Here is a 9,363-nt window from a genome sequence, read left to right as displayed (position 1 = left end):
GAGGAGTGGGAGGACCCGGTGTGATGGTCTGGGGGTGCTTTGGTGGTGGTAAAGTGGGAGATTTGTACAGGGTAAAAGGGATCTTGAAGATGGAAAGCTATCACTCCATTTTGCAACGCCATGCCATACCCTGTGAACAGCACTTGATTGGAGCCAATTTCCTCCTACAACAGGACAATGACCCAAAGCACAGCTCCAAACTATGCAGTAACTATTTAGGGAAGAAGCAGTCAGCTGGTATTCTGTCTATAATGGAGTGGCCAGCACAGTCACCGGATCTCAACCCTATTGAGCTGTTGTGGGAGCAGCTTGGCCGTATGGTCAGAAAGAAGTGCCCATCAAGCCAATCCAACTTGTGGGAGGTGCTTCAGGAAGCATGGGGTGAAATCTCTTCAGATTACCTCAACAAATTGACAGCTAGAATGCCAAAGGTCTGCAAGGCTGCAATTGCTACAAATGGAGAATTCTTTGATGAAAGCAAAGTTTGAAGGACACAATTAGTATTTCTATTAAAAATCATTATTTCTAACCTTGTCAATGACTACATTTCCTATGCATTTTGCAATATTTCCTATTCAAACTAATTTCATGTATGTTTTCAGGGAAAACAAGAAAATGTCTAAGTGACCCAAACTTTTGAACGGTAGTTTTTCCAGCAGCAGACTACGATCAATAACGTCAAAAGCCGCACTGAACTCTAACAACACAGCCCCCACAATCTTTTTATCATCAATTTCTCTCAGTCATTTGTGTAAGTTCTGTGCTTGTTGAGTGTCCTTCCCTATAAGTGCAATGAAAGTCTGTTGTCAATTTGTTTACTGTAAAATAGCATTCTATCTGGTCAAACACAATTTTTTCAAAAACTTTACTAAGGGTTGGTAACAGGCTGATTGGTCGGCTATTTGAGCCAGTAAAGGGGGCTTTACTATTCTTAGGTAGTGGAATGACTTTAGCTTCCCTCCAGGCCTGAGGGCACACACTTTCTAGTAGGCTTAAATTGAAGATATGGCAAATAGGAGTGGCAATATCACCCGCTGTTATCCTCAGTAATTTTCCATCCAAGTTGTCAGACCCCGGTGGCTTGTCATTGTTGATAGACAACAATCATTTTTTCACCTCTTCCACACTCACTTTATGGAATTCAAAATGACAATTCTTGTCTTTCATAATTTGTTCAGATATACTTGGATGTGTAGTGTCAGCGTCATACCTAAGTTTGCTAATATTGCAAATAAAAAAATAATTGAAGTAGTTGGCAATATCAGTCTGTTTTGTGATAAATGAGCCATCTGATTCAATGAATGATGGAGCTGAATTTGCCTTTTTTCCCAAAATTTCGTTGAATGTGCTCCAAAGTTTTTTACTATCATGCTTTGTCATTTATCTTTGTTTCATAGTGTAGTTTCTTCTTTTTATTGAGTTTAGTCACATGATTTCTCAATTTGCAGTACGCTTGCTAATCGGTTGTGTAGCCAGACTTATTTGCCATTCCTTTTGCCTGATCCCTCTCAACCATACCATTTTTAAATTCCTCATCAATACACAGGGATTTAACCGTTTTTACAGTCATTTTCTTAATAAGGCTCTGTTCAAAAGTAGGGCACTATGTAGGGAATAGGGTGCCATTTGGGATACTGCCTCTATATAGTGTAAAGAGGACAGGCAAGCTGTGAACTAGCTGGGATTACTGTACACAGTGTGTTCATGGTATGTGGTGAAATGTGGAGAGGATTGCAAACAAGTCAAGATTCCTATAGATACGGCACCAAGGCTGTAGGCAGTTCTGCTTGGGAAAATGGAGGTGTGGAGGTAGCGTTGGAACAATATTTGTTTCGGTTGAAGAAAAATGGTCTGAGTAGGAAATGCTTGAATATGATTTCCATGTCTTTAGGCATGCAGTGAGCTGTGTTTAGTAATATGTAATGATATACAGTAACTGTGTGTTATACATGTGAGAAATTGCCCTTAATCTAGAAAACAATATTTTTTCTTTAAAAAACCTGTCAAAAAATCTGGTATTTCTAAGTAAAATGTTTTTGTTATATTTCAGTCTTCTGTGATGTATGTAAAGTGTAATATTGGGATGCAAACTCAAAATGGAATGCATTTCAACTTTATATGTGACATGGTACAGGTGCCTTCTTTTTTTTAAGCCATAACCATGTGTGTGAGGTGTAGACTTTTGTTTCAAAGTAGATTTGTTTAAGACTACCAAGAAGCACTCTGTGTGACCCTGATTTAGCTCACTGCAGTAAAAGGTTAAAACCTCTAAAGGTCTAAGCCTTCGGGGGAGGGTTCTACTAAGCTAACATATGGAATTGCTTTAAGATGGTCATACCATGGATCATTTAGCTATTTGATTTGGAATTTTAGGACCCCTTTAGGTATAAAAATATATATTTTTGGGTTGGCACAAAACTACCTCCATACTTCCATTCATTTTTTTTTACGGGTACGGTTTACCTTCAGACGAGTCCCGTGACACTTGTGGGGGCCATAGAGCAAAACGGAGAACACCATCGTGTTCGTAAGAATCTCCCCTTTCCATTAGTTTGCCCAAACGGTTTGGGCGCTACAGACAGAAGTTGGCACATCGGCGGTACCGACTTCAGACAAGTCCCTTGGAGCTTGTGGGGTTCGTAAAGCAAAATGGAGAACATCATCTTTCCATAGAGTGGTCATAGTAGTTTGTAGGCTAAATAGTTCAGACATTTTCGTGAGAAGACCGACATAGGTGGATGTGGTGGATTGAGACTCAGCCCATGCAAAAAAGATATCTCTAGCTTAAACTGATGGATTTTGATGGGGATTTTTTTATTATGTGTGTCAATAGCCTCTTAAGGATTAAAAGGAAACCAGTAACTTCAAGAAGAGATCCCAATAAATTATTGTGGCCGATTTTGTAATTACACTATCGGCGATTGGCGCTGAAAATCAAGTTTACATTTATTTTCCTCCGAATGGTCTTATACGTTGTCAAAAAGGTGAGTTTGTGAAATTCAATGCATGCAAAATGCTCAGACGATGTCCAGATATGACAAGTCACTTTTCTAAGAAAGATATAAAAATTTTGCCAAGTATTGAAAATGTTTGCCACTTGAAAATGTGTTACGTATATGTAACATGGGGCAAACCACACATTTGCATCGAGTTTTTGTATTCCAAAATGTTTTGTAATTTTTTCTTTTCTTTTCAGAAATATGTTATTTGGGGTCTCATTGAGCAGTCCTATCACTCCTGATTTTTTTATGCAAAACTGGGTCCGGGTTTCTAAGGTTTTAAACGGCTACAATGACGTAAACGACTGATATGAACGAACATCATTCTACAATTGGTAGAACCCTCCAATGAGTACTCCATATTATATGCTTTTACAATAATTTGCCTGTGCTAGACAATCTCTGTCACAGCTCCCTATGGGTTATCTCACTCCCAGTCCTTGTATCTATCTAATGAATTCATAGATTATTTGAGGGAGAAAGACACAAATTGATTCAGCCTCATTAGTTTGCCACTAGTTTGTTTTCCTAATGATCCACCCGGTCTGTAGGAGCTTTAAGTGTGATGACAGGCATCCTGCACCATGGGTGGCTGGAGGAGAGGGTGACAGAGGAATGAGAGGAAAGGAAGCGAAGAGGAAAGATTGAGACCCCCCGACGTGTGGCGCCCCACCTGCTCCCCGCCTGTCCTTGTCGGATCGCATATGGTTGATGAGATGGAAAAACAAGGAAATTAAGATATCATATTGACATCCAACTCAGCGCCTCCCAATCGCTCCCTCCCTCCCTCTGGTCTGTCTCTCCATCGCTCCATTGACTTCCCTCATTCCCCGTCTCTTTTTCCACACTTTTCTCTCTCCCTCCCCTCTCAATCTCATCTCCCTCCCTCCCTCTCACTCACTCATCCTCCCTCCCTCACTCACCACACCTTCCTCTCTCCATCCCTCCCCCGTTGTGTCTCTCCCCAATCTCACTCACACTCCTCAATCTCTCCCAGCTTCAAACATGTCTACAGTGGGAGACGAGTGCTCTTTGGCTCAGGCTCATTTCCATTTTGATTTCTCTTTGCCTTTGAAGTCATTCATCACCCTGTCCTGTGCCCTCTTGCTCTTCACCCCTCTGCGTTCACCCCCTGCTCATCTCCTCCTTTGTCTGTGTGTTTGTGTGCATGTGTTTGTTTGTTCGCTGGCAGGAGCAAACCCATTAACATTGTAAACATTGTGTCTCTTTTCATTCTACCAGGATTGCTTTGCAGAGCTCCGACACAGATAGAACAATGAGACAGATATTTCACTGGATGAAGCATCCGGTTGGCGTTTCCACTCACTACCAAATATGGTAGTGAGAGGAAGCCCACTGGCGGTTAGTGGGAGAAGATGGAACGAGATGGATCTTGGCCAACGTTCTGCAAATATTCTCATCGATTAAACATTTGATCTCAATACAGTTTTATTTTCCCAAAACTAGATTATGTTATGAACAGAGTGGACCAAGTTTTGTAGACTTTACCCTTTGCAAAAGTTTTTAAAAATCGCACTGTTTAGAAGGAGTGCAAAGGTGAATTGAGTTATTGCAGACGCGCGCTTCACAGAGTAGGTGTTCCCTAACGGAAATATGCATCTGCATACTAGAACGCGCCAATAGAATATCGCTAGCGCGTGCTTGGCTCTGCCCACCTCCTTGCTTGTTCTGCCCACTGTAACTAATTTGTTCCCATTGGAAACGACAAGCTGTGGTCTATCTTGGTTTAGTTATAAAAATCTTTTGCTCCGATGTCCATCTGTTGATATACAGTATGTGTCTCCTTTCTCAACCGCCATGTCATCTAAAATGTACTGTGAGTGACAGCTGCTCTCCCTGGGCGAAAAAATGGACTCCGATGGACACGCAACCCCCCAATCTCAGAGGAAGAAGAGAAAACTTAAAGAGAAGAAGGATAAGAAGAAGCAACATGGCCTTCTGGGAATGACGCGACGGAGTACATCTCTTATTATTAAGATGTAGTTCAGATAGGATTACTAGGGTGTGCCACTGCTGAAAACTACACTTCTATACTTCTGACTGAGTTCTCTATGGATCTACATGGGAATCGCTCCACATTCAAGTGATAGTTGGATGATTGTTGAGTGTTTTTTCTCTAACATTGTTTAAGTGTTGTTGCTCAAAGCCCCATCATCATACACATAATTGTACTATAAAACTGTGTTCCTTTAATCCTTAGGCTTTCTGTCTCCTCCACGGCTGGTGAAGACAAGTTGAAGAACAACTGTGACTGGAACTGAAAACTCAACCGCTAGTAAATTCATCTAGACTAAAGCTTCTATCCACAGTGCATGGTCTACAGCTGAAACTCCACTATCGGTGACAAGGTTGAGACAGGATGAAGGATGAGTTAGTACCCACGATACAAGCGGCAGCACATGATACAGTGAGGGCCCATCTTTACTTCCTCTCTTCATTCTTGATTGAGTTCGAGACAATGGCCAAGACACAGAAACTGTGGGAAAGAGTCTTGCCCGGAGAAGATACAATTTACAGAACAGAAACATTACCTTGTTTGTTCTTCAGCAGCACCATTCGACAAGATGGATTTTGGTTGAGGAATCAGGAGGCGTAATAGTCGGGGGGCATTACATACCCAAGAACAGGGGATGGTGTCTGAAGAATCCCAATAATGAAAAATAGCGCCACGGGTCTGGGGGCCCCGTTCTGAAATAAATCATCATGTAGTGGGAGCTCTGATGAGCTGTGACTCCTGGAAGACCACAGAGCATGAGTAGGGGAAGGGTGGAGAAGGGGGGGAAACGACTGCAAGCGGCTTGGAAAGGAATCAGTTATTTTCTCGTCCTGGAGGTGCTCGACAATGGGGAAAGATAACATTAGCCAGTGATACATCTTTAATGGTACTTTATGGGGCTCTTCTGATGAAACAATGAAGCCTTTCACAATGGGCCAGATTAATATACCAAACTGGGAGAGTATAGGATGGGAGGGGCGGGGAGGGGAGGGGAGGGGAGGGGGGGGAGGGGAGGGGAGATGGAGTGAGAGAGGGAGGAGGGGAAGGAGGATAGGGAGATGGAGTGAGAGAGGGAGGAGGGAAAGGAGGATGGGAGATGGAGTAAGAGAGGGAGGAGGGGAAGGTGGATAGGGAGATGGAGTGAGAGAGGGAGGAGGGGAAGGAGGATAGGGAGATGGAGTGAGAGAGGGAGGAGGGGAAGGAGGATAGGGAGATGGAGTGAGAGAGGGAGGAGGGGAAGGAGGATAGGGAGATGGAGTGAGTGAGAGAGGGAGGAGGGGAAGGAGGATAGGGAGATGGAGTGAGAGAGGGAGGAGGGGAAGGAGGATAGGGAGATGGAGTGAGAGAGGGAGGAGGGGAAGGAGGATAGGGAGATGGAGTGAGAGAGGGAGGAGGGGAAGGAGGATAGGGAGATTGACTAATCCAGCAGACATCCCCCCGCCCCCTTTCTTTCCCTCATCTTGTTGTACCTTCAGCCTTCATTGGCATCTCCTGTTGCTGCTGAACAAGACACAGTATGGAAGATTCCACTCTGGAGGGTTGGAGGGGGGAGAGCAGGGAAGTGACTGATGGTTGTTGAGGCAGCTCTCCCCCCTCCTCTGCCTGTGGCCTTGGTACAGTCCCTGTTCTGGGCAAGACCCCTTCTTAGGCACATACTATACCAGTCACTTTTACTGTTATGTAAATGAAGCAGAAGCTCATCTACAGTAAAAATATGGTGAGCGAGAGGGAGATGGAGGGATGGTGGCGGGGGGGGGGGGGTACGGGTTGTTCTTCAGCTGGTCTGACTCCCAGGATGGGGGGAATCAATGGCATCGAGTGAGCCCTGAGCAAGAGAGGGCGAGGGGGAGGGGGAGAGGAGGACAGTGAGCTGGGGTGGGGGGGGGGGGGGGGGGGGTCATCATCATTAACAAACAGAACAAGGGGGCTGCCGGGGCCTTCGATTAGTCCAGCCGTGCTCAATAGTGTCCCAATGGAGTCTCTCCAAGGGGATGACAGTGAATGGTGTCCGGAGGCAACGTTACGGAGCCAGGGAAGATAAGCCTATCACTGGGTATAAATCTTCCAGTAAAGCTGAAAATAGGCTTTTTTTTCTCTGGTCCCTCCACCAAAAAGGCAGATTGGGTAGGAAGGCAAATTGCCAGATGGGATAAGTCTGAAGCTGGATATTAGGACAGGAAAATAAAGTGGATAGGACTTTTTAAGATGGCAATATTTTTCAGGAAATGTCTTGTTTACATGATCTATGGGGTGCTCTTTTGCAAGGCCATTTTTTTACTAGGATTCAGACACAAATCCCCATGCCATACTCTCTGGATGAACTACTTTTCTTCCAGCTTTAGTAATCAGTGGACTGGCATCAGTACCCTACAGTACAGTCTCATTTTGAGCAAAGCTCCTTTTTCGCCAACAGACTGCACCCTAGTCTCAGCATGTTGAGTGGCACCCCCTCTGAGTATTCCGCTCTCTGTGTTTATTCTGAACATCAAACTGGGTTGTTTTACTATAGTCCATTTTGGATAATAATGACTTGTCGGTGAAAACACATCTGCAAAATAAAAATAATAAAAGCTAGCACGGAACATATGCCAAGGATTTGGCACGGGGGAAGAAAAATAAAGAAAAATACTTCCTTCACTCCTACCCTCCCTCTGCCTAGTCACGCATGTGTTTCTCCTCCAACCACCTGGAACTGCCACAGCCAGAGCCACACCTCCAGCCATGTGAGCTACGGTCAGAGAACCCGGGGGGAAGGAAGGAAGAAGCTGAGCATTGCCGGATCAAGGCCTGCTTATTCCCTCCTCCCTCCTTCCCTCCTTGCCTCCTCTCTCCTTCCCTCCTCCCTCCTTCCCTCCTTGTAACTCTCTCCTTCCCTCCTCTCTCCTTCCCTCCTTCCCTCCTCTCTCCTTCCCTCCTATTTCTTTCCCTACTCTCTCCTTCCCTCCTCCCTCCTTCCCTCCTTCCCTCCTCCCTCCTTCCCTCCTCCCCTCCTCTCTTTTTCCCCTCCTCCCTCCTTCCCTCCTCTCCTTCCCTCCTCCTCTCTCTTTCCCTCCTTCCCTCCTCTCTCCTTCCCTCCTCCCTCCTTCCCTCCTTCCCTCCCTCTCCTTCCCTCCTCCCTCCTTCCTCCTTCCCTCCTCCCTCCTTCCCTCCGTCCTTCCCTTCCTCCCTCCACCAATCACACATGACTCCTCCACAGCATGAGCCTCGCAGAACTTGGCCCATCTGTTGCAAGAGAACTAAGAGAGAGAGAGAGAGAGAGATGGAGAGTGAGAGAGATGGGAGAGAGAGATGAGAGAGAGAGAGAGAGAGAGAGAGAGAGAGAGAGAGAGAGAGAGAGAGAGAGAGAGAGAGAGAGAGAGAGAGAGAGAGAGAGAGAGAGAGATGGGAGAGAGAGAAACTGAGAGAGAGAGAGACAGAGAGAGAGAGAGAGAGAGAGAGAGAGAGAGAGAGAGAGAGAGAGAGAGATGAGAGAGAGAGAGTCAAAGAGAGAGAGAGTCAAAGAGAGTCAGTGAAGGTGCGATATCAAGAGAGTGAGATGTAATATCTGATGTCAAGAGAGTGAGATGTGATATATGATATCAAGAGAGTGAGATGTGACACAACGTGATATATGATGTCGAGAGAGTGAGACGTGACACAATGTGATTTCTGAAGTCAACAGAGTAAGATGAGACACAATGTGATATCTGCAGTGACCCACAAATTGGCACTATTGCAAACAGCAGTGAGCGAGCTGGGTCAATCTATAGCAAGGGAGAGAGCCTGGGACAATCTACAGCAAGGGAGAGAGCTGGGACAATCTATAGCAAGGAAGAGAGCTGGGTCAATCTATAGCAAGGGAGAGAGCTGGGAGAATCTATAGCAAGGGAGAGAGCTGGGTCAATCTATAGCAAGGGAGAGAGCTGGGAGAATCCATAGCAAGGGAGAGAGCAGGGACAATCTATAGCAAGGGAGAGAGCTGGGGAAATCTATAGCAAGGGAGATTCTGGGACAATCTATAGAAATTGAGAGAGCTGGGGCAATCTACAGTAAGGGAGAGAGCCTCGGGCAATCTATAGCAAGGGAGAGAGCTGGGACAATCTATAGCAAGGGAGAGAGCTGGGACAATCTATAGCAAGGGAGAGAGCTGGGGCATTATATAGCAAGGGAGATAGCTGGGACAATCTATAGCAAAGGAGAGAGCTGGGTCAATCTATATTAAGGGAGCGAGCTGGGACAATCTATAGCAAGGGAGAGAGCTGGGAAAATCTATAGCAAGGGAGAGAGCTAGGGCAATCTATAGCAAGAGAAAGAACTGGGATAATCTATAGGAAGGGAGAGAGCTGGGGCAATCTATAGCAAGGGAGA

This window comes from Coregonus lavaretus, assembly GCF_964263955.1.
Source record: "Coregonus lavaretus genome assembly, chromosome: 11".
Taxonomy (NCBI): Eukaryota; Metazoa; Chordata; class Actinopteri; order Salmoniformes; family Salmonidae; genus Coregonus; species Coregonus lavaretus.
The sequence above is the reverse complement of the archived record's forward strand: the minus strand, read 5'-3'. Positions refer to the sequence as shown.